The sequence below is a fragment of the Euprymna scolopes genome, chromosome 2 (assembly GCF_053919585.1).
Source record: "Euprymna scolopes isolate OS-2025 chromosome 2, ASM5391958v1, whole genome shotgun sequence".
Lineage (NCBI taxonomy): Eukaryota > Metazoa > Mollusca > Cephalopoda > Sepiida > Sepiolidae > Euprymna > Euprymna scolopes.
The window spans coordinates 31,039,332-31,055,944 of NC_136483.1; the positions used below are offsets into that span (position 1 = coordinate 31,039,332).

Here is a 16,613-nt window from a genome sequence, read left to right on the forward strand (position 1 = left end):
GACGAGCCCGATGCCTTACATTTTTCATTATGATCGTAGCAAACCCCATACTTTTTGATGATATTTATAAAGAGACTTTGTTAATTGACTTGTTTTACATGAATTAAATGGACTTACTTCACTGTATATTAACAATCTGTGCTATGAAGTAACTATTTTGTCTGGCTCGTTGGTCTAGGGGTATGATTCTCGCTTTGGGTGCGAGAGGTCCCGGGTTCAAATCCCGGACGAGCCCGATGTCTTACATTTTTCATTATGATCGTAGCAAACCCCATACTTTTTGATGATATTTATAAAGAGACTTTGTTAATTGACTTGTTTTAGATGAATTAAATGGACTTACTTCACTGTATATTAACAATCTGTGCTATGAAGTAACTATTGTGTCTGGCTCGATGGTCTAGGGGTATGATTCTCGCTTTGGGTGCGAGAGGTCCCGGGTTCAAATCCCGGACGAGCCCGATGTCTTACATTTTTCATTATGATCGTAGCAAACCCCATACTTTTTGATGATATTTATAAAGAAACTTTGTTAATTGACTTGTTTTACATGAATTAAATGGACTTACTTCACTGTATATTAACAATCTGTGCTATGAAGTAAGTATTGTGTCTGGCTCGTTGGTCTAGGGGTATGATTCTCGCTTTGGGTGCGAGAGGTCCCGGGTTCAAATCCCGGACGAGCCCGATGTCTTACATTTTTCATTATGATCGTAGCAAACCCCATACTTTTTGATGATATTTATAAAGAGACTTTGTTAATTGACTTGTTTTACATGAATTAAATGGACTTACTTCACTGTATATTAACAATCTGTGCTATGAAGTAAGTATTGTGTCTGGCTCGTTGGTCTAGGGGTATGATTCTCGCTTTGGGTGCGAGAGGTCCCGGGTTCAAATCCCGGACGAGCCCGATGTCTTACATTTTTCATTATGATCGTAGCAAACCCCATACTTTGTGATGATATTTATAAAGAAACTTTGTTAATTGACTTGTTTTACATGAATTAAATGGACTTACTTCACTGTATATTAACAATCTGTGCTATGAAGTAAGTATTGTGTCTGGCTCGTTGGTCTAGGGGTATGATTCTCGCTTTGGGTGCGAGAGGTCCCGGGTTCAAATCCCGGACGAGCCCGATGCCTTACATTTTTCATTATGATCGTAGCAAACCCCATACTTTTTGATGATATTTATAAAGAGACTTTGTTAATTGACTTGTTTTACATGAATTAAATGGACTTACTTCACTGTATATTAACAATCTGTGCTATGAAGTAACTATTGTGTCTGGCTCGTTGGTCTAGGGGTATGATTCTCGCTTTGGGTGCGAGAGGTCCCGGGTTCAAATCCCGGACGAGCCCGATGTCTTACATTTTTCATTATGATCGTAGCAAACCCCATACTTTTTGATGATATTTATAAAGAGACTTTGTTAATTGACTTGTTTTACATGAATTAAATGGACTTACTTCACTGTATATTAACAATCTGTGCTATGAAGTAAGTATTGTGTCTGGCTCGTTGGTCTAGGGGTATGATTCTCGCTTTGGGTGCGAGAGGTCCCGGGTTCAAATCCCGGACGGGCCCGATGTCTTACATTTTTCATTATGATCGTAGCAAACCCCATACTTTTTGATGATATTTATAAAGAGACTTTGTTAATTGACTTGTTTTACATGAATTAAATGGACTTACTTCACTGTATATTAAAAATCTGTGCTATGAAGTAAGTATTGTGTCTGGCTCGTTGGTCTAGGGGTATGATTCTCGCTTTGGGTGCGAGAGGTCCCGGGTTCAAATCCCGGACGAGCCCGATGTCTTACATTTTTCATTATGATCGTAGCAAACCCCATACTTTGTGATGATATTTATAAAGAAACTTTGTTAATTGACTTGTTTTACATGAATTAAATGGACTTACTTCACTGTATATTAACAATCTGTGCTATGAAGTAAGTATTGTGTCTGGCTCGTTGGTCTAGGGGTATGATTCTCGCTTTGGGTGCGAGAGGTCCCGGGTTCAAATCCCGGACGAGCCCGATGTCTTACATTTTCCATTATGATCGTAGCAATCCCTATACTTTTTGATTATATTTATAAAGAAACTTTGTTAATTGACTTGTTTTACATGAATTAAATGGACTTACTTCACTGTATATTAACAATCTGTGCTATGAAGTAAGTATTGTGTCTGGCACGTTGGTCTAGGGGTATGATTCTCGCTTTGGTTTCGAGGGGTCCCGGGTTCAAATCCCGGACGAGCCCGATGTCTTACATTTTTCATTATGATCGTAGCAAACCCCATACTTTTTGATGATATTTATAAAGAGACTTTGTTAATTGACTTGTTTTACATGAATTAAATGGACTTACTTCACTGTATATTAACAATCTGTACTATGAAGTAAGTATTGTGTCTGGCTCGTTGGTCTAGGGGTATGATTCTCGCTTTGGGTGCGAGAGGTCCCGGGTTCAAATCCGGGACGAGCCCGATGTCTTACATTTTTCATTATGATCGTAGCAAACCCCATACTTTTTGATGATATTTATAAAGAGACTTTGTTAATTGACTTGTTTTAGATGAATTAAATGGACTTACTTCACTGTATATTAACAATCTGTGCTATGAAGTAAGTATTGTGTCTGGCTCGTTGGTCTAGGGGTATGATTCTCGCTTTGGGTGCGAGAGGTCCCGGGTTCAAATCCCGGACGAGCCCGATGTCTTACATTTTTCATTATGATCGTAGCAAACCCTATACTTTTTGATGATATTTATAAAGAAACTTTGTTAATTGACTTGTTTTACATGAATTAAATGGACTTACTTCATTGTATATTGACAATCTGTTCTACGAAGTAAGTATTGTGTCTGGCTCGTTGGTCTAGGGGTATGATTCTCGCTTTGGGTGCGAGAGGTCCCGGGTTCAAATCCCGGACGAGCCCGATGTCTTACATTTTTCATTATGATCGTAGCAAACCCCATACTTTTTGATGATATTTATAAAGAGACTTTGTTAATTGACTTGTTTTACATGCATTAAATGGACTTATTTCACTGTATATTAACAATCTGTGCTATGAAGTAAGTATTGTGTCTGGCTATTTGTCTAGGGGTATGATTCTCGCTTTGGGTGCGAGAGGTCCCGGGTTCAAATCCCGGACGAGCCCGATGTCTTACATTTTTCATTATGATCGTAGCAAACCCCATACTTTTTGATGATATTTATAAAGAGACTTTGTTAATTGACTTGTTTTACATGAATTAAATGGACTTACTTCACTGTATATTAACAATCTGTGCTATGAAGTAAGTATTGTGTCTGGCTCGTTGGTCTAGGGGTATGATTCTCGCTTTGGGTGCGAGAGGTCCCGGGTTCAAATCCCGGACGAGCCCGATGTCTTACATTTTTCATTATGATCGTAGCAAACCCCATCATTTTTGATGATATTTATAAAGAGACTTTGTTAATTGACTTGTTTTACATGAATTAAATGGACTTACTTCACTGTATATTAACAATCTGTGCTATGAAGTAAGTATTGTGTCTGGCTCGTTGGTCTAGGGGTATGATTCTCGCTTTGGGTGCGAGAGGTCCCGGGTTCAAATCCCGGACGAGCCCGATGTCTTACATTTTTCTTTATGATCGTAGCAAACCCCATACTTTTTGATGATATTTATAAAGAAACTTTGTTAATTGACTTGTTTTACATGAATTAAATGGACTTACTTCACTGTATATTAACAATCTGTGCTATGAAGTAACTATTGTGTCTGGCTCGTTGGTCTAGGGGTATGATTCTCGCTTTGGGTGCGAGAGGTCCCGGGTTCAAATCCCGGACGAGCCCGATGTCTTACATTTTTCATTATGATCGTAGCAAACCCCATACTTTTTGATGATATTTATAAAGAGACTTTGTTAATTGACTTGTTTTAGATGAATTAAATGGACTTACTTCACTGTATATTAACAATCTGTGCTATGAAGTAACTATTGTGTCTGGCTCGATGGTCTAGGGGTATGATTCTCGCTTTGGGTGCGAGAGGTCCCGGGTTCAAATCCCGGACGAGCCCGATGTCTTACATTTTTCATTATGATCGTAGCAAACCCCATACTTTTTGATGATATTTATAAAGAGACTTTGTTAATTGACTTGTTTTACATGAATTAAATGGACTTACTTCACTGTATATTAACAATCTGTGCTATGAAGTAAGTATTGTGTCTGGCTCGTTGGTCTAGGGGTATGATTCTCGCTTTGGGTGCGAGAGGTCCCGGGTTCAAATCCCGGACGAGCCCGATGTCTTACATTTTTCATTATGATCGTAGCAAACCCCATACTTTTTGATGATATTTATAAAGAGACTTTGTTAATTGACTTGTTTTACATGAATTAAATGGACTTACTTCACTGTATATTAACAATCTGTGCTATGAAGTAAGTATTGTGTCTGGCTCGTTGGTCTAGGGGTATGATTCTCGCTTTGGGTGCGAGAGGTCCCGGGTTCAAATCCCGGACGAGCCCGATGTCTTACATTTTTCATTATGATCGTAGCAAACCCCATACTTTGTGATGATATTTATAAAGAAACTTTGTTAATTGACTTGTTTTACATGAATTAAATGGACTTACTTCACTGTATATTAACAATCTGTGCTATGAAGTAAGTATTGTGTCTGGCTCGTTGGTCTAGGGGTATGATTCTCGCTTTGGGTGCGAGAGGTCCCGGGTTCAAATCCCGGACGAGCCCGATGCCTTACATTTTTCATTATGATCGTAGCAAACCCCATACTTTTTGATGATATTTATAAAGAGACTTTGTTAATTGACTTGTTTTACATGAATTAAATGGACTTACTTCACTGTATATTAACAATCTGTGCTATGAAGTAAGTATTGTGTCTGGCTCGTTGGTCTAGGGGTATGATTCTCGCTTTGGGTGCGAGAGGTCCCGGGTTCAAATCCCGGACGAGCCCGATGTCTTACATTTTTCATTATGATCGTAGCAAACCCCATACTTTTTGATGATATTTATAAAGAAACTTTGTTAATTGACTTGTTTTAGATGAATTAAATGGACTTACTTCACTGTATATTAACAATCTGTGCTATGAAGTAACTATTGTGTCTGGCTCGATGGTCTAGGGGTATGATTCTCGCTTTGGGTGCGAGAGGTCCCGGGTTCAAATCCCGGACGAGCCCGATGTCTTACATTTTTCATTATGATCGTAGCAAACCCCATACTTTTTAATGATATTTATAAAGAGACTTTGTTAATTGACTTGTTTTACATGAATTAAATGGACTTACTTCACTGTATATTAACAATCTGTGCTATGAAGTAAGTATTGTGTCTGGCTCGTTGGTCTAGGGGTATGATTCTCGCTTTGGGTGCGAGAGGTCCCGGGTTCAAATCCCGGACGAGCCCGATGTCTTACATTTTTCATTATGATCGTAGCAAACCCCATACTTTTTGATGATATTTATAAAGAGACTTTGTTAATTGACTTGTTTTACATGCATTAAATGGACTTATTTCACTGTATATTAACAATCTGTGCTATGAAGTAAGTATTGTGTCTGGCTCGTTTGTCTAGGGGTATGATTCTCGCTTTGGGTGCGAGAGGTCCCGGGTTCAAATCCCGGACGAGCCCGATGTCTTACATTTTTCATTATGATCGTAGCAAACCCCATACTTTTTGATGATATTTATAAAGAGACTTTGTTAATTGACTTGTTTTACATGAATTAAATGGACTTACTTCACTGTATATTAACAATCTGTGCTATGAAGTAAGTATTGTGTCTGGCTCGTTGGTCTAGGGGTATGATTCTCGCTTTGGGTGCGAGAGGTCCCGGGTTCAAATCCCGCACGAGCCCGATGTCTTACATTTTTCATTATGATCGTAGCAAACCCCATCATTTTTGATGATATTTATAAAGAGACTTTGTTAATTGACTTGTTTTACATGAATTAAATGGACTTACTTCACTGTATATTAACAATCTGTGCTATGAAGTAAGTATTGTGTCTGGCTCGTTGGTCTAGGGGTATGATTCTCGCTTTGGGTGCGAGAGGTCCCGGGTTCAAATCCCGGACGAGCCCGATGTCTTACATTTTTCTTTATGATCGTAGCAAACCCCATACTTTTTGATGATATTTATAAAGAAACTTTGTTAATTGACTTGTTTTACATGAATTAAATGGACTTACTTCACTGTATATTAACAATCTGTGCTATGAAGTAACTATTGTGTCTGGCTCGTTGGTCTAGGGGTATGATTCTCGCTTTGGGTGCGAGAGGTCCCGGGTTCAAATCCCGGACGAGCCCGATGTCTTACATTTTTCATTATGATCGTAGCAAACCCCATACTTTGTGATGATATTTATAAAGAAACTTTGTTAATTGACTTGTTTTACATGAATTAAATGGACTTACTTCACTGTATATTAACAATCTGTGCTATGAAGTAAGTATTGTGTCTGGCTCGTTGGTCTAGGGGTATGATTCTCGCTTTGGGTGCGAGAGGTCCCGGGTTCAAATCCCGGACGAGCCCGATTCCTTACATTTTTCATTATGATCGTAGCAAACCCCATACTTTTTGATGATATTTATAAAGAGACTTTGTTAATTGACTTGTTTTACATGAATTAAATGGACTTACTTCACTGTATATTAACAATCTGTGCTATGAAGTAAGTATTGTGTCTGGCTCGTTGGTCTAGGGGTATGATTCTCGCTTTGGGTGCGAGAGGTCCCGGGTTCAAATCCCGGACGAGCCCGATGTCTTACATTTTTCATTATGATCGTAGCAAACCCCATACTTTTTGATGATATTTATAAAGAAACTTTGTTAATTGACTTGTTTTAGATGAATTAAATGGACTTACTTCACTGTATATTAACAATCTGTGCTATGAAGTAACTATTGTGTCTGGCTCGATGGTCTAGGGGTATGATTCTCGCTTTGGGTGCGAGAGGTCCCGGGTTCAAATCCCGGACGAGCCCGATGTCTTACATTTTTCATTATGATCGTAGCAAACCCCATACTTTTTAATGATATTTATAAAGAGACTTTGTTAATTGACTTGTTTTACATGAATTAAATGGACTTACTTCACTGTATATTAACAATCTGTGCTATGAAGTAAGTATTGTGTCTGGCTCGTTGGTCTAGGGGTATGATTCTCGCTTTGGGTGCGAGAGGTCCCGGGTTCAAATCCCGGACGAGCCCGATGTCTTACATTTTTCATTATGATCGTAGCAAACCCCATACTTTTTGATGATATTTATAAAGAGACTTTGTTAATTGATTTGTTTTACATGCATTAAATGGACTTATTTCACTGTATATTAACAATCTGTGCTATGAAGTAAGTATTGTGTCTGGCTCGTTTGTCTAGGGGTATGATTCTCGCTTTGGGTGCGAGAGGTCCCGGGTTCAAATCCCGGACGAGCCCGATGTCTTACATTTTTCATTATGATCGTAGCAAACCCCATACTTTTTGATGATATTTATAAAGAGACTTTGTTAATTGACTTGTTTTACATGAATTAAATGGACTTACTTCACTGTATATTAACAATCTGTGCTATGAAGTAAGTATTGTGTCTGGCTCGTTGGTCTAGGGGTATGATTCTCGCTTTGGGTGCGAGAGGTCCCGGGTTCAAATCCCGCACGAGCCCGATGTCTTACATTTTTCATTATGATCGTAGCAAACCCCATCATTTTTGATGATATTTATAAAGAGACTTTGTTAATTGACTTGTTTTACATGAATTAAATGGACTTACTTCACTGTATATTAACAATCTGTGCTATGAAGTAAGTATTGTGTCTGGCTCGTTGGTCTAGGGGTATGATTCTCGCTTTGGGTGCGAGAGGTCCCGGGTTCAAATCCCGGACGAGCCCGATGTCTTACATTTTTCTTTATGATCGTAGCAAACCCCATACTTTTTGATGATATTTATAAAGAAACTTTGTTAATTGACTTGTTTTACATGAATTAAATGGACTTACTTCACTGTATATTAACAATCTGTGCTATGAAGTAACTATTGTGTCTGGCTCGTTGGTCTAGGGGTATGATTCTCGCTTTGGGTGCGAGAGGTCCCGGGTTCAAATCCCGGACGAGCCTGATGTCTTACATTTTTCATTATGATCGTAGCAAACCCCATACTTTTTGATGATATTTATAAAGAGACTTTGTTAATTGACTTGTTTTAGATGAATTAAATGGACTTACTTCACTGTATATTAACAATCTGTGCTATGAAGTAACTATTGTGTCTGGCTCGATGGTCTAGGGGTATGATTCTCGCTTTGGGTGCGAGAGGTCCCGGGTTCAAATCCCGGACGAGCCCGATGTCTTACATTTTTCATTATGATCGTAGCAAACCCCATACTTTTTGATGATATTTATAAAGAGACTTTGTTAATTGACTTGTTTTACATGAATTAAATGGACTTACTTCACTGTATATTAACAATCTGTGCTATGAAGTAAGTATTGTGTCTGGCTCGTTGGTCTAGGGGTATGATTCTCGCTTTTGGTGCGAGAGGTCCCGGGTTCAAATCCCGGACGAGCCCGATGTCTTACATTTTTCATTATGATCGTAGCAAACCCCATACTTTTTGATGATATTTATAAAGAGACTTTGTTAATTGACTTGTTTTAGATGAATTAAATGGACTTACTTCACTGTATATTAACAATCTGTGCTATGAAGTAACTATTGTGTCTGGCTCGTTGGTCTAGGGGTATGATTCTCGCTTTGGGTGCGAGAGGTCCCGGGTTCAAATCCCGGACGAGCCCGATGTCTTACATTTTTCATTATGATCGTAGCAAACCCCATCATTTTTGATGATATTTATAAAGAGACTTTGTTAATTGACTTGTTTTACATGAATTAAATGGACTTACTTCACTGTATATTAACAATCTGTGCTATGAAGTAAGTATTGTGTCTGGCTCGTTGGTCTAGGGGTATGATTCTCGCTTTGGGTGCGAGAGGTCCCGGGTTCAAATCCCGGACGAGCCCGATGTCTTACATTTTTCTTTATGATCGTAGCAAACCCCATACTTTTTGATGATATTTATAAAGAAACTTTGTTAATTGACTTGTTTTACATGAATTAAATGGACTTACTTCACTGTATATTAACAATCTGTGCTATGAAGTAACTATTGTGTCTGGCTCGTTGGTCTAGGGGTATGATTCTCGCTTTGGGTGCGAGAGGTCCCGGGTTCAAATCCCGGACGAGCCCGATGTCTTACATTTTTCATTATGATCGTAGCAAACCCCATACTTTTTGATGATATTTATAAAGAGACTTTGTTAATTGACTTGTTTTAGATGAATTAAATGGACTTACTTCACTGTATATTAACAATCTGTGCTATGAAGTAACTATTGTGTCTGGCTCGATGGTCTAGGGGTATGATTCTCGCTTTGGGTGCGAGAGGTCCCGGGTTCAAATCCCGGACGAGCCCGATGTCTTACATTTTTCATTATGATCGTAGCAAACCCCATACATTTTGATGATATTTATAAAGAGACTTTGTTAATTGACTTGTTTTACATGAATTAAATGGACTTACTTCACTGTATATTAACAATCTGTGCTATGAAGTAAGTATTGTGTCTGGCTCGTTGGTCTAGGGGTATGATTCTCGCTTTGGGTGCGAGAGGTCCCGGGTTCAAATCCCGGACGAGCCCGATGTCTTACATTTTTCATTATGATCGTAGCAAACCCCATACTTTTTGATGATATTTATAAAGAGACTTTGTTAATTGACTTGTTTTACATGAATTAAATGGACTTACTTCACTGTATATTAACAATCTGTGCTATGAAGTAAGTATTGTGTCTGGCTCGTTGGTCTAGGGGTATGATTCTCGCTTTGGGTGCGAGAGGTCCCGGGTTCAAATCCCGGACGAGCCCGATGTCTTACATTTTTCATTATGATCGTAGCAAACCCCATACTTTGTGATGATATTTATAAAGAAACTTTGTTAATTGACTTGTTTTACATGAATTAAATGGACTTACTTCACTGTATATTAACAATCTGTGCTATGAAGTAAGTATTGTGTCTGGCTCGTTGGTCTAGGGGTATGATTCTCGCTTTGGGTGCGAGAGGTCCCGGGTTCAAATCCCGGACGAGCCCGATGCCTTACATTTTTCATTATGATCGTAGCAAACCCCATACTTTTTGATGATATTTATAAAGAGACTTTGTTAATTGACTTGTTTTACATGAATTAAATGGACTTACTTCACTGTATATTAACAATCTGTGCTATGAAGTAAGTATTGTGTCTGGCTCGTTGGTCTAGGGGTATGATTCTCGCTTTGGGTGCGAGAGGTCCCGGGTTCAAATCCCGGACGAGCCCGATGTCTTACATTTTTCATTATGATCGTAGCAAACCCCATACTTTTTGATGATATTTATAAAGAAACTTTGTTAATTGACTTGTTTTAGATGAATTAAATGGACTTACTTCACTGTATATTAACAATCTGTGCTATGAAGTAACTATTGTGTCTGGCTCGATGGTCTAGGGGTATGATTCTCGCTTTGGGTGCGAGAGGTCCCGGGTTCAAATCCCGGACGAGCCCGATGTCTTACATTTTTCATTATGATCGTAGCAAACCCCATACTTTTTAATGATATTTATAAAGAGACTTTGTTAATTGACTTGTTTTACATGAATTAAATGGACTTACTTCACTGTATATTAACAATCTGTGCTATGAAGTAAGTATTGTGTCTGGCTCGTTGGTCTAGGGGTATGATTCTCGCTTTGGGTGCGAGAGGTCCCGGGTTCAAATCCCGGACGAGCCCGATGTCTTACATTTTACATTATGATCGTAGCAAACCCCATACTTTTTGATGATATTTATAAAGAGACTTTGTTAATTGACTTGTTTTAGATGAATTAAATGGACTTACTTCACTGTATATTAACAATCTGTGCTATGAAGTAACTATTGTGTCTGGCTCGATGGTCTAGGGGTATGATTCTCGCTTTGGGTGCGAGAGGTCCCGGGTTCAAATCCCGGACGAGCCCGATGTCTTACATTTTTCATTATGATCGTAGCAAACCCACTACTTTTTGATGATATTTATAAAGAGACTTTGTTAATTGACTTGTTTTACATGAATTAAATGGACTTACTTCACTGTATATTAACAATCTGTGCTATGAAGTAAGTATTGTGTCTGGCTCGTTGGTCTAGGGGTATGATTCTCGCTTTGGGTGCGAGAGGTCCCGGGTTCAAATCCCGGACGAGCCCGATGTCTTACATTTTTCATTATGATCGTAGCAAACCCCATACTTTTTGATGATATTTATAAAGAGACTTTGTTAATTGACTTGTTTTACATGAATTAAATGGACTTACTTCACTGTATATTAACAATCTGTGCTATGAAGTAAGTATTGTGTCTGGCTCGTTGGTCTAGGGGTATGATTCTCGCTTTGGGTGCGAGAGGTCCCGGGTTCAAATCCCGGACGAGCCCGATGTCTTACATTTTTCATTATGATCGTAGCAAACCCCATACTTTGTGATGATATTTATAAAGAAACTTTGTTAATTGACTTGTTTTACATGAATTAAATGGACTTACTTCACTGTATATTAACAATCTGTGCTATGAAGTAAGTATTGTGTCTGGCTCGTTGGTCTAGGGGTATGATTCTCGCTTTGGGTGCGAGAGGTCCCGGGTTCAAATCCCGGACGAGCCCGATGTCTTACATTTTCCATTATGATCGTAGCAATCCCTATACTTTTTGATTATATTTATAAAGAAACTTTGTTAATTGACTTGTTTTACATGAATTAAATGGACTTACTTCACTGTATATTAACAATCTGTGCTATGAAGTAAGTATTGTGTCTGGCACGTTGGTCTAGGGGTATGATTCTCGCTTTGGGTGCGAGAGGTCCCGGGTTCAAATCCCGGACGAGCCCGATGTCTTACATTTTTCATTATGATCGTAGCAAACCCCATACTTTTTGATGATATTTATAAAGAGACTTTGTTAATTGACTTGTTTTACATGAATTAAATGGACTTACTTCACTGTATATTAACAATCTGTGCTATGAAGTAAGTATTGTGTCTGGCTCGTTGGTCTAGGGGTATGATTCTCGCTTTGGGTGCGAGAGGTCCCGGGTTCAAATCCGGGACGAGCCCGATGTCTTACATTTTTCATTATGATCGTAGCAAACCCCATACTTTTTGATGATATTTATAAAGAGACTTTGTTAATTGACTTGTTTTAGATGAATTAAATGGACTTACTTCACTGTATATTAACAATCTGTGCTATGAAGTAAGTATTGTGTCTGGCTCGTTGGTCTAGGGGTATGATTCTCGCTTTGGGTGCGAGAGGTCCCGGGTTCAAATCCCGGACGAGCCCGATGTCTTACATTTTTCATTATGATCGTAGCAAACCCTATACTTTTTGATGATATTTATAAAGAGACTTTGTTAATTGACTTGTTTTACATGCATTAAATGGACTTATTTCACTGTATATTAACAATCTGTGCTATGAAGTAAGTATTGTGTCTGGCTCGTTGGTCTAGGGGTATGATTCTCGCTTTGGGTGCGAGAGGTCCCGGGTTCAAATCCCGGACGAGCCCGATGTCTTACATTTTTCATTATGATCGTAGCAAACCCCATACTTTTTGATGATATTTATAAAGAGACTTTGTTAATTGACTTGTTTTAGATGAATTAAATGGACTTACTTCACTGTATATTAACAATCTGTGCTATGAAGTAACTATTGTGTCTGGCTCGTTGGTCTAGGGGTATGATTCTCGCTTTTGGTGCGAGAGGTCCCGGGTTCAAATCCCGGACGAGCCCGATGTCTTACATTTTTCATTATGATCGTAGCAAACCCCATACTTTTTGATGATATTTATAAAGAGACTTTGTTAATTGACTTGTTTTAGATGAATTAAATGGACTTACTTCACTGTATATTAACAATCTGTGCTATGAAGTAACTATTGTGTCTGGCTCGTTGGTCTAGGGGTATGATTCTCGCTTTGGGTGCGAGAGGTCCCGGGTTCAAATCCCGGACGAGCCCGATGTCTTACATTTTTCATTATGATCGTAGCAAACCCCATACTTTTTGATGATATTTATAAAGAGACTTTGTTAATTGACTTGTTTTACATGAATTAAATGGACTTACTTCACTGTATATTAACAATCTGTGCTATGAAGTAAGTATTGTGTCGAGCTCGTTGGTCTAGGGGTATGATTCTCGCTTTGGGTGCGAGAGGTCCCGGGTTCAAATCCCGGACGAGCCCGATGTCTTACATTTTTCCTTATGCTCGTAGAAAACCCCATACTTTGTGATGATATTTATAAAGAGACTTTGTTAATTGACTTGTTTTACATGCATTAAATGGACTTACTTCACTGTATATTAACAATCTGTGCTATGAAGTAAGTATTGTGTCTGGCTCGTTGGTCTAGGGGTATGATTCTCGCTTTGGGTGCGAGAGGTCCCGGGTTCAAATCCCGGACGAGCCCGATGTCTTACATTTTTCATTATGATCGTAGCAAACCCCATACTTTTTGATGATATTTATAAAGAGACTTTGTTAATTGACTTGTTTTACATGAATTAAATGGACTTACTTCACTGTATATTAACAATCTGTGCTATGAAGTAACTATTGTGTCTGGCTCGTTGGTCTAGGGGTATGATTCTCGCTTTGGGTGCGAGAGGTCCCGGGTTCAAATCCCGGACGAGCCCGATGTCTTACATTTTTCATTATGATCGTAGCAAACCCTATACTTTTGATGATATTTATAAAGAAACTTTGTTAATTGACTTGTTTTACATGAATTAAATGGACTTACTTCACTGTATATTAACAATCTGTGCTATGAAGTAAGTATTGTGTCTGGCTCGTTGGTCTAGGGGTATGATTCTCGCTTTGGGTGCGAGAGGTCCCGGATTATATCCGTGACGAGCCCGATGTCTTACATTTTCCATTATGATCGTAGCAAACCCCATACTTTTTGATGATATTTTTTAAGAAACTTTGTTAAATGACTTGTTTTACATGAATTAAATGGACTTACTTCACTGTATATTAACAATCTGTTCTATGAAGTAAGTATTGTGTCTGGCTCGTTGGTCTAGGGGTATGATTCTCGCGTTGGGTGCGAGAGGTCCCGGGTTCAAATCCCGGACGAGCCCGATGTCTTACATTTTTTTTTTTGATCGTAGCAAACCCCATACTTTTTGATGATATTTATAAAGAGACTTTGTTAATTGACTTGTTTTACATGAATTAAATGGACTTACTTCACTGTATATTAACAATCTGTGCTATGAAGTAACTATTGTGTCTGGCTCGTTGGTCTAGGGGTATGATTCTCGCTTTGGGTGCGAGAGGTCCCGGGTTCAAATCCCGGACGAGCCCGATGTCTTACATTTTTCATTATGATCGTAGCAAACCCTATACTTTTGATGATATTTATAAAGAAACTTTGTTAATTGACTTGTTTTACATGAATTAAATGGACTTACTTCACTGTATATAAACAATCTGTGCTCTGAAGTAAGTATTGTGTCTGGCTCGTTGGTCTAGGGGTATGATTCTCGCTTTGGGTGCGAGAGGTCCCGGATTATATCTTTGACGAGCCCGATGTCTTACATTTTCCATTATGATCGTAGCAAACCCCATACTTTTTGATGATATTTTTTAAGAAACTTTGTTAAATGACTTGTTTTACATGAATTAAATGGACTTACTTCACTGTATATTAACAATCTGTTCTATGAAGTAAGTATTGTGTCTGGCTCGTTGGTCTAGGGGTATGATTCTCGCGTTGGGTGCGAGAGGTCCCGGGTTCAAATCCCGGACGAGCCCGATGTCTTACATTTTTTTTTTTGATCGTAGCAAACCCCATACTTTTTGATGATATTTATAAAGAGACTTTGTTAATTGACTTGTTTTACATGCATTAAATGGACTTACTTCACTGTATATTAACAATCTGTGCTATGAAGTAACTATTGTGTCTGGCTCGTTGGTCTAGGGGTATGATTCTCGCTTTGGGTGCGAGAGGTCCCGGGTTCAAATCCCGGACGAGCCCGATGTCTTACATTTTTCATTATGATCGTAGCAAACCCTATACTTTTGATGATATTTATAAAGAAACTTTGTTAATTGACTTGTTTTACATGAATTAAATGGACTTACTTTACTGTATATTAACAATCTGTGCTATGAAGTAAGTATTGTGTCTGGCTCGTTGGTCTAGGGGTATGATTCTCGCTTTGGGTGCGAGAGGTCCCGGATTATATCCGTGACGAGCCCGATGTCTTACATTTTCCATTATGATCGTAGCAAACCCCATACTTTTTGATGATATTTTTTAAGAAACTTTGTTAAATGACTTGTTTTACATGAATTAAATGGACTTACTTCACTGTATATTAACAATCTGTTCTATGAAGTAAGTATTGTGTCTGGCTCGTTGGTCTAGGGGTATGATTCTCGCGTTGGGTGCGAGAGGTCCCGGGTTCAAATCCCGGACGAGCCCGATGTCTTACATTTTTTTTTTTGATCGTAGCAAACCCCATACTTTTTGATGATATTTATAAAGAGACTTTGTTAATTGACTTGTTTTACATGAATTAAATGGACTTACTTCACTGTATATTAACAATCTGTGCTATGAAGTAACTATTGTGTCTGGCTCGATGGTCTAGGGGTATGATTCTCGCTTTGGGTGCGAGAGGTCCCGGGTTCAAATCCCGGACGAGCCCGATGTCTTACATTTTTCATTATGATCGTAGCAAACCCCATACTTTTTGATGATATTTATAAAGAGACTTTGTTAATTGACTTGTTTTAGATGAATTAAATGGACTTACTTCACTGTATATTAACAATCTGTGCTATGAAGTAACTATTGTGTCTGGCTCGTTGGTCTAGGGGTATGATTCTCGCTTTGGGTGCGAGAGGTCCCGGGTTCAAATCCCGGACGAGCCCGATGTCTTACATTTTTCATTATGATCGTAGCAAACCCCATACTTTTTGATGATATTAAAAAAGAGACTTTGTTAATTGACTTGTTTTAGATGAATTAAATGGACTTACTTCACTGTATATTAACAATCTGTGCTATGAAGTAACTATGGTGTCTGGCTCGTTGGTCTAGGGGTATGATTCTCGCTTTGGGTGCGAGAGGTCCCGTATTCAAATCCCGGACGAGCCCGATGTCTTACATTTTTCATTATTATCGTAGCAAACCCTATACTTTTTGATGATATTTATAAAGAAACTTTGTTAATTGACTTGTTTTACATGAATTAAATGGACTTACTTCACTGTATATTAACAATCTGTGCTATGAAGTAAGTATTGTGTCTGGCACGTTGGTCTAGGGGTATGATTCTCGCTTTGGGTGCGAGAGGTCCCGGGTTCAAATCCCGGACGAGCCCGATGTCTTACATTTTTCATTATGATCGTAGCAAACCCCATACATTTTGATGATATTTATAAAGAGACTTTGTTAATTGACTTGTTTTACATGAATTAAATGGACTTACTTCAC

General features: G+C 38.6%; 68 non-coding genes across 68 annotated transcripts in view; all 68 read left to right on the forward strand.

The window, feature by feature from the left end:
* Trnap-ugg (transfer RNA proline (anticodon UGG)) overlaps window positions 1-9 on the forward strand; it is a 72-nt gene extending 63 nt beyond the window's left edge. The window contains exon 1 of the tRNA in view: window positions 1-9. This exon is cut by the window's left edge and continues 63 nt beyond it. This is a non-coding gene — a tRNA (tRNA-Pro).
* A 154-nt stretch (window positions 10-163) lies between these two features.
* On the forward strand, window positions 164-235 carry Trnap-ugg (transfer RNA proline (anticodon UGG)). The gene has a single exon. It is a non-coding gene; the product is annotated as a tRNA-Pro (tRNA).
* Window positions 236-389: 154 nt separating this feature from the next.
* Window positions 390-461, forward strand: Trnap-ugg (transfer RNA proline (anticodon UGG)). Its single transcript has one exon. It is a non-coding gene; the product is annotated as a tRNA-Pro (tRNA).
* A 154-nt stretch (window positions 462-615) lies between these two features.
* Window positions 616-687, forward strand: Trnap-ugg (transfer RNA proline (anticodon UGG)). Its single transcript has one exon. It is a non-coding gene; the product is annotated as a tRNA-Pro (tRNA).
* Window positions 688-841: 154 nt separating this feature from the next.
* Window positions 842-913, forward strand: Trnap-ugg (transfer RNA proline (anticodon UGG)). Its single transcript has one exon. It is a non-coding gene; the product is annotated as a tRNA-Pro (tRNA).
* A 154-nt stretch (window positions 914-1,067) lies between these two features.
* Trnap-ugg (transfer RNA proline (anticodon UGG)) lies at window positions 1,068-1,139 on the forward strand. Its single transcript has one exon. It is a non-coding gene; the product is annotated as a tRNA-Pro (tRNA).
* Window positions 1,140-1,293: 154 nt separating this feature from the next.
* On the forward strand, window positions 1,294-1,365 carry Trnap-ugg (transfer RNA proline (anticodon UGG)). The gene has a single exon. It is a non-coding gene; the product is annotated as a tRNA-Pro (tRNA).
* Window positions 1,366-1,519: 154 nt separating this feature from the next.
* Trnap-ugg (transfer RNA proline (anticodon UGG)) lies at window positions 1,520-1,591 on the forward strand. The gene has a single exon. It is a non-coding gene; the product is annotated as a tRNA-Pro (tRNA).
* A 154-nt stretch (window positions 1,592-1,745) lies between these two features.
* On the forward strand, window positions 1,746-1,817 carry Trnap-ugg (transfer RNA proline (anticodon UGG)). The gene has a single exon. It is a non-coding gene; the product is annotated as a tRNA-Pro (tRNA).
* Window positions 1,818-1,971: 154 nt separating this feature from the next.
* Window positions 1,972-2,043, forward strand: Trnap-ugg (transfer RNA proline (anticodon UGG)). The gene has a single exon. It is a non-coding gene; the product is annotated as a tRNA-Pro (tRNA).
* A 380-nt stretch (window positions 2,044-2,423) lies between these two features.
* Window positions 2,424-2,495, forward strand: Trnap-ugg (transfer RNA proline (anticodon UGG)). The gene has a single exon. It is a non-coding gene; the product is annotated as a tRNA-Pro (tRNA).
* A 154-nt stretch (window positions 2,496-2,649) lies between these two features.
* Window positions 2,650-2,721, forward strand: Trnap-ugg (transfer RNA proline (anticodon UGG)). The gene has a single exon. It is a non-coding gene; the product is annotated as a tRNA-Pro (tRNA).
* Window positions 2,722-2,875: 154 nt separating this feature from the next.
* Window positions 2,876-2,947, forward strand: Trnap-ugg (transfer RNA proline (anticodon UGG)). The gene has a single exon. It is a non-coding gene; the product is annotated as a tRNA-Pro (tRNA).
* A 379-nt stretch (window positions 2,948-3,326) lies between these two features.
* On the forward strand, window positions 3,327-3,398 carry Trnap-ugg (transfer RNA proline (anticodon UGG)). Its single transcript has one exon. It is a non-coding gene; the product is annotated as a tRNA-Pro (tRNA).
* A 154-nt stretch (window positions 3,399-3,552) lies between these two features.
* On the forward strand, window positions 3,553-3,624 carry Trnap-ugg (transfer RNA proline (anticodon UGG)). Its single transcript has one exon. It is a non-coding gene; the product is annotated as a tRNA-Pro (tRNA).
* A 154-nt stretch (window positions 3,625-3,778) lies between these two features.
* Window positions 3,779-3,850, forward strand: Trnap-ugg (transfer RNA proline (anticodon UGG)). Its single transcript has one exon. It is a non-coding gene; the product is annotated as a tRNA-Pro (tRNA).
* A 154-nt stretch (window positions 3,851-4,004) lies between these two features.
* On the forward strand, window positions 4,005-4,076 carry Trnap-ugg (transfer RNA proline (anticodon UGG)). Its single transcript has one exon. It is a non-coding gene; the product is annotated as a tRNA-Pro (tRNA).
* A 154-nt stretch (window positions 4,077-4,230) lies between these two features.
* On the forward strand, window positions 4,231-4,302 carry Trnap-ugg (transfer RNA proline (anticodon UGG)). The gene has a single exon. It is a non-coding gene; the product is annotated as a tRNA-Pro (tRNA).
* Window positions 4,303-4,456: 154 nt separating this feature from the next.
* Trnap-ugg (transfer RNA proline (anticodon UGG)) lies at window positions 4,457-4,528 on the forward strand. The gene has a single exon. It is a non-coding gene; the product is annotated as a tRNA-Pro (tRNA).
* Window positions 4,529-4,682: 154 nt separating this feature from the next.
* On the forward strand, window positions 4,683-4,754 carry Trnap-ugg (transfer RNA proline (anticodon UGG)). The gene has a single exon. It is a non-coding gene; the product is annotated as a tRNA-Pro (tRNA).
* A 154-nt stretch (window positions 4,755-4,908) lies between these two features.
* On the forward strand, window positions 4,909-4,980 carry Trnap-ugg (transfer RNA proline (anticodon UGG)). Its single transcript has one exon. It is a non-coding gene; the product is annotated as a tRNA-Pro (tRNA).
* Window positions 4,981-5,134: 154 nt separating this feature from the next.
* Window positions 5,135-5,206, forward strand: Trnap-ugg (transfer RNA proline (anticodon UGG)). The gene has a single exon. It is a non-coding gene; the product is annotated as a tRNA-Pro (tRNA).
* Window positions 5,207-5,360: 154 nt separating this feature from the next.
* On the forward strand, window positions 5,361-5,432 carry Trnap-ugg (transfer RNA proline (anticodon UGG)). Its single transcript has one exon. It is a non-coding gene; the product is annotated as a tRNA-Pro (tRNA).
* A 154-nt stretch (window positions 5,433-5,586) lies between these two features.
* Window positions 5,587-5,658, forward strand: Trnap-ugg (transfer RNA proline (anticodon UGG)). Its single transcript has one exon. It is a non-coding gene; the product is annotated as a tRNA-Pro (tRNA).
* A 154-nt stretch (window positions 5,659-5,812) lies between these two features.
* Trnap-ugg (transfer RNA proline (anticodon UGG)) lies at window positions 5,813-5,884 on the forward strand. The gene has a single exon. It is a non-coding gene; the product is annotated as a tRNA-Pro (tRNA).
* A 154-nt stretch (window positions 5,885-6,038) lies between these two features.
* Trnap-ugg (transfer RNA proline (anticodon UGG)) lies at window positions 6,039-6,110 on the forward strand. Its single transcript has one exon. It is a non-coding gene; the product is annotated as a tRNA-Pro (tRNA).
* A 154-nt stretch (window positions 6,111-6,264) lies between these two features.
* On the forward strand, window positions 6,265-6,336 carry Trnap-ugg (transfer RNA proline (anticodon UGG)). Its single transcript has one exon. It is a non-coding gene; the product is annotated as a tRNA-Pro (tRNA).
* Window positions 6,337-6,490: 154 nt separating this feature from the next.
* On the forward strand, window positions 6,491-6,562 carry Trnap-ugg (transfer RNA proline (anticodon UGG)). Its single transcript has one exon. It is a non-coding gene; the product is annotated as a tRNA-Pro (tRNA).
* Window positions 6,563-6,716: 154 nt separating this feature from the next.
* On the forward strand, window positions 6,717-6,788 carry Trnap-ugg (transfer RNA proline (anticodon UGG)). Its single transcript has one exon. It is a non-coding gene; the product is annotated as a tRNA-Pro (tRNA).
* A 154-nt stretch (window positions 6,789-6,942) lies between these two features.
* On the forward strand, window positions 6,943-7,014 carry Trnap-ugg (transfer RNA proline (anticodon UGG)). Its single transcript has one exon. It is a non-coding gene; the product is annotated as a tRNA-Pro (tRNA).
* Window positions 7,015-7,168: 154 nt separating this feature from the next.
* On the forward strand, window positions 7,169-7,240 carry Trnap-ugg (transfer RNA proline (anticodon UGG)). The gene has a single exon. It is a non-coding gene; the product is annotated as a tRNA-Pro (tRNA).
* A 154-nt stretch (window positions 7,241-7,394) lies between these two features.
* Trnap-ugg (transfer RNA proline (anticodon UGG)) lies at window positions 7,395-7,466 on the forward strand. Its single transcript has one exon. It is a non-coding gene; the product is annotated as a tRNA-Pro (tRNA).
* Window positions 7,467-7,620: 154 nt separating this feature from the next.
* Window positions 7,621-7,692, forward strand: Trnap-ugg (transfer RNA proline (anticodon UGG)). The gene has a single exon. It is a non-coding gene; the product is annotated as a tRNA-Pro (tRNA).
* A 154-nt stretch (window positions 7,693-7,846) lies between these two features.
* Window positions 7,847-7,918, forward strand: Trnap-ugg (transfer RNA proline (anticodon UGG)). Its single transcript has one exon. It is a non-coding gene; the product is annotated as a tRNA-Pro (tRNA).
* A 154-nt stretch (window positions 7,919-8,072) lies between these two features.
* Window positions 8,073-8,144, forward strand: Trnap-ugg (transfer RNA proline (anticodon UGG)). The gene has a single exon. It is a non-coding gene; the product is annotated as a tRNA-Pro (tRNA).
* Window positions 8,145-8,298: 154 nt separating this feature from the next.
* Trnap-ugg (transfer RNA proline (anticodon UGG)) lies at window positions 8,299-8,370 on the forward strand. The gene has a single exon. It is a non-coding gene; the product is annotated as a tRNA-Pro (tRNA).
* A 154-nt stretch (window positions 8,371-8,524) lies between these two features.
* Trnaq-uug (transfer RNA glutamine (anticodon UUG)) lies at window positions 8,525-8,596 on the forward strand. The gene has a single exon. It is a non-coding gene; the product is annotated as a tRNA-Gln (tRNA).
* Window positions 8,597-8,750: 154 nt separating this feature from the next.
* Trnap-ugg (transfer RNA proline (anticodon UGG)) lies at window positions 8,751-8,822 on the forward strand. The gene has a single exon. It is a non-coding gene; the product is annotated as a tRNA-Pro (tRNA).
* Window positions 8,823-8,976: 154 nt separating this feature from the next.
* Trnap-ugg (transfer RNA proline (anticodon UGG)) lies at window positions 8,977-9,048 on the forward strand. Its single transcript has one exon. It is a non-coding gene; the product is annotated as a tRNA-Pro (tRNA).
* Window positions 9,049-9,202: 154 nt separating this feature from the next.
* Trnap-ugg (transfer RNA proline (anticodon UGG)) lies at window positions 9,203-9,274 on the forward strand. Its single transcript has one exon. It is a non-coding gene; the product is annotated as a tRNA-Pro (tRNA).
* Window positions 9,275-9,428: 154 nt separating this feature from the next.
* On the forward strand, window positions 9,429-9,500 carry Trnap-ugg (transfer RNA proline (anticodon UGG)). Its single transcript has one exon. It is a non-coding gene; the product is annotated as a tRNA-Pro (tRNA).
* Window positions 9,501-9,654: 154 nt separating this feature from the next.
* Window positions 9,655-9,726, forward strand: Trnap-ugg (transfer RNA proline (anticodon UGG)). Its single transcript has one exon. It is a non-coding gene; the product is annotated as a tRNA-Pro (tRNA).
* A 154-nt stretch (window positions 9,727-9,880) lies between these two features.
* Trnap-ugg (transfer RNA proline (anticodon UGG)) lies at window positions 9,881-9,952 on the forward strand. Its single transcript has one exon. It is a non-coding gene; the product is annotated as a tRNA-Pro (tRNA).
* Window positions 9,953-10,106: 154 nt separating this feature from the next.
* Trnap-ugg (transfer RNA proline (anticodon UGG)) lies at window positions 10,107-10,178 on the forward strand. The gene has a single exon. It is a non-coding gene; the product is annotated as a tRNA-Pro (tRNA).
* A 154-nt stretch (window positions 10,179-10,332) lies between these two features.
* Window positions 10,333-10,404, forward strand: Trnap-ugg (transfer RNA proline (anticodon UGG)). Its single transcript has one exon. It is a non-coding gene; the product is annotated as a tRNA-Pro (tRNA).
* A 154-nt stretch (window positions 10,405-10,558) lies between these two features.
* On the forward strand, window positions 10,559-10,630 carry Trnap-ugg (transfer RNA proline (anticodon UGG)). Its single transcript has one exon. It is a non-coding gene; the product is annotated as a tRNA-Pro (tRNA).
* Window positions 10,631-10,784: 154 nt separating this feature from the next.
* On the forward strand, window positions 10,785-10,856 carry Trnap-ugg (transfer RNA proline (anticodon UGG)). Its single transcript has one exon. It is a non-coding gene; the product is annotated as a tRNA-Pro (tRNA).
* A 154-nt stretch (window positions 10,857-11,010) lies between these two features.
* Trnap-ugg (transfer RNA proline (anticodon UGG)) lies at window positions 11,011-11,082 on the forward strand. The gene has a single exon. It is a non-coding gene; the product is annotated as a tRNA-Pro (tRNA).
* Window positions 11,083-11,236: 154 nt separating this feature from the next.
* On the forward strand, window positions 11,237-11,308 carry Trnap-ugg (transfer RNA proline (anticodon UGG)). Its single transcript has one exon. It is a non-coding gene; the product is annotated as a tRNA-Pro (tRNA).
* A 154-nt stretch (window positions 11,309-11,462) lies between these two features.
* Trnap-ugg (transfer RNA proline (anticodon UGG)) lies at window positions 11,463-11,534 on the forward strand. The gene has a single exon. It is a non-coding gene; the product is annotated as a tRNA-Pro (tRNA).
* Window positions 11,535-11,688: 154 nt separating this feature from the next.
* Window positions 11,689-11,760, forward strand: Trnap-ugg (transfer RNA proline (anticodon UGG)). The gene has a single exon. It is a non-coding gene; the product is annotated as a tRNA-Pro (tRNA).
* A 154-nt stretch (window positions 11,761-11,914) lies between these two features.
* Window positions 11,915-11,986, forward strand: Trnap-ugg (transfer RNA proline (anticodon UGG)). The gene has a single exon. It is a non-coding gene; the product is annotated as a tRNA-Pro (tRNA).
* Window positions 11,987-12,140: 154 nt separating this feature from the next.
* On the forward strand, window positions 12,141-12,212 carry Trnap-ugg (transfer RNA proline (anticodon UGG)). The gene has a single exon. It is a non-coding gene; the product is annotated as a tRNA-Pro (tRNA).
* Window positions 12,213-12,366: 154 nt separating this feature from the next.
* Window positions 12,367-12,438, forward strand: Trnap-ugg (transfer RNA proline (anticodon UGG)). The gene has a single exon. It is a non-coding gene; the product is annotated as a tRNA-Pro (tRNA).
* A 154-nt stretch (window positions 12,439-12,592) lies between these two features.
* On the forward strand, window positions 12,593-12,664 carry Trnap-ugg (transfer RNA proline (anticodon UGG)). Its single transcript has one exon. It is a non-coding gene; the product is annotated as a tRNA-Pro (tRNA).
* Window positions 12,665-12,818: 154 nt separating this feature from the next.
* On the forward strand, window positions 12,819-12,890 carry Trnaq-uug (transfer RNA glutamine (anticodon UUG)). Its single transcript has one exon. It is a non-coding gene; the product is annotated as a tRNA-Gln (tRNA).
* Window positions 12,891-13,044: 154 nt separating this feature from the next.
* Trnap-ugg (transfer RNA proline (anticodon UGG)) lies at window positions 13,045-13,116 on the forward strand. Its single transcript has one exon. It is a non-coding gene; the product is annotated as a tRNA-Pro (tRNA).
* Window positions 13,117-13,270: 154 nt separating this feature from the next.
* On the forward strand, window positions 13,271-13,342 carry Trnap-ugg (transfer RNA proline (anticodon UGG)). The gene has a single exon. It is a non-coding gene; the product is annotated as a tRNA-Pro (tRNA).
* Window positions 13,343-13,496: 154 nt separating this feature from the next.
* Window positions 13,497-13,568, forward strand: Trnap-ugg (transfer RNA proline (anticodon UGG)). The gene has a single exon. It is a non-coding gene; the product is annotated as a tRNA-Pro (tRNA).
* A 154-nt stretch (window positions 13,569-13,722) lies between these two features.
* On the forward strand, window positions 13,723-13,794 carry Trnap-ugg (transfer RNA proline (anticodon UGG)). The gene has a single exon. It is a non-coding gene; the product is annotated as a tRNA-Pro (tRNA).
* A 378-nt stretch (window positions 13,795-14,172) lies between these two features.
* Trnap-ugg (transfer RNA proline (anticodon UGG)) lies at window positions 14,173-14,244 on the forward strand. The gene has a single exon. It is a non-coding gene; the product is annotated as a tRNA-Pro (tRNA).
* Window positions 14,245-14,398: 154 nt separating this feature from the next.
* Window positions 14,399-14,470, forward strand: Trnap-ugg (transfer RNA proline (anticodon UGG)). The gene has a single exon. It is a non-coding gene; the product is annotated as a tRNA-Pro (tRNA).
* A 378-nt stretch (window positions 14,471-14,848) lies between these two features.
* On the forward strand, window positions 14,849-14,920 carry Trnap-ugg (transfer RNA proline (anticodon UGG)). Its single transcript has one exon. It is a non-coding gene; the product is annotated as a tRNA-Pro (tRNA).
* A 154-nt stretch (window positions 14,921-15,074) lies between these two features.
* Trnap-ugg (transfer RNA proline (anticodon UGG)) lies at window positions 15,075-15,146 on the forward strand. The gene has a single exon. It is a non-coding gene; the product is annotated as a tRNA-Pro (tRNA).
* A 378-nt stretch (window positions 15,147-15,524) lies between these two features.
* Trnap-ugg (transfer RNA proline (anticodon UGG)) lies at window positions 15,525-15,596 on the forward strand. The gene has a single exon. It is a non-coding gene; the product is annotated as a tRNA-Pro (tRNA).
* Window positions 15,597-15,750: 154 nt separating this feature from the next.
* Trnap-ugg (transfer RNA proline (anticodon UGG)) lies at window positions 15,751-15,822 on the forward strand. The gene has a single exon. It is a non-coding gene; the product is annotated as a tRNA-Pro (tRNA).
* A 154-nt stretch (window positions 15,823-15,976) lies between these two features.
* On the forward strand, window positions 15,977-16,048 carry Trnap-ugg (transfer RNA proline (anticodon UGG)). Its single transcript has one exon. It is a non-coding gene; the product is annotated as a tRNA-Pro (tRNA).
* Window positions 16,049-16,428: 380 nt separating this feature from the next.
* Window positions 16,429-16,500, forward strand: Trnap-ugg (transfer RNA proline (anticodon UGG)). The gene has a single exon. It is a non-coding gene; the product is annotated as a tRNA-Pro (tRNA).
* Window positions 16,501-16,613: the final 113 nt, after the last annotated feature.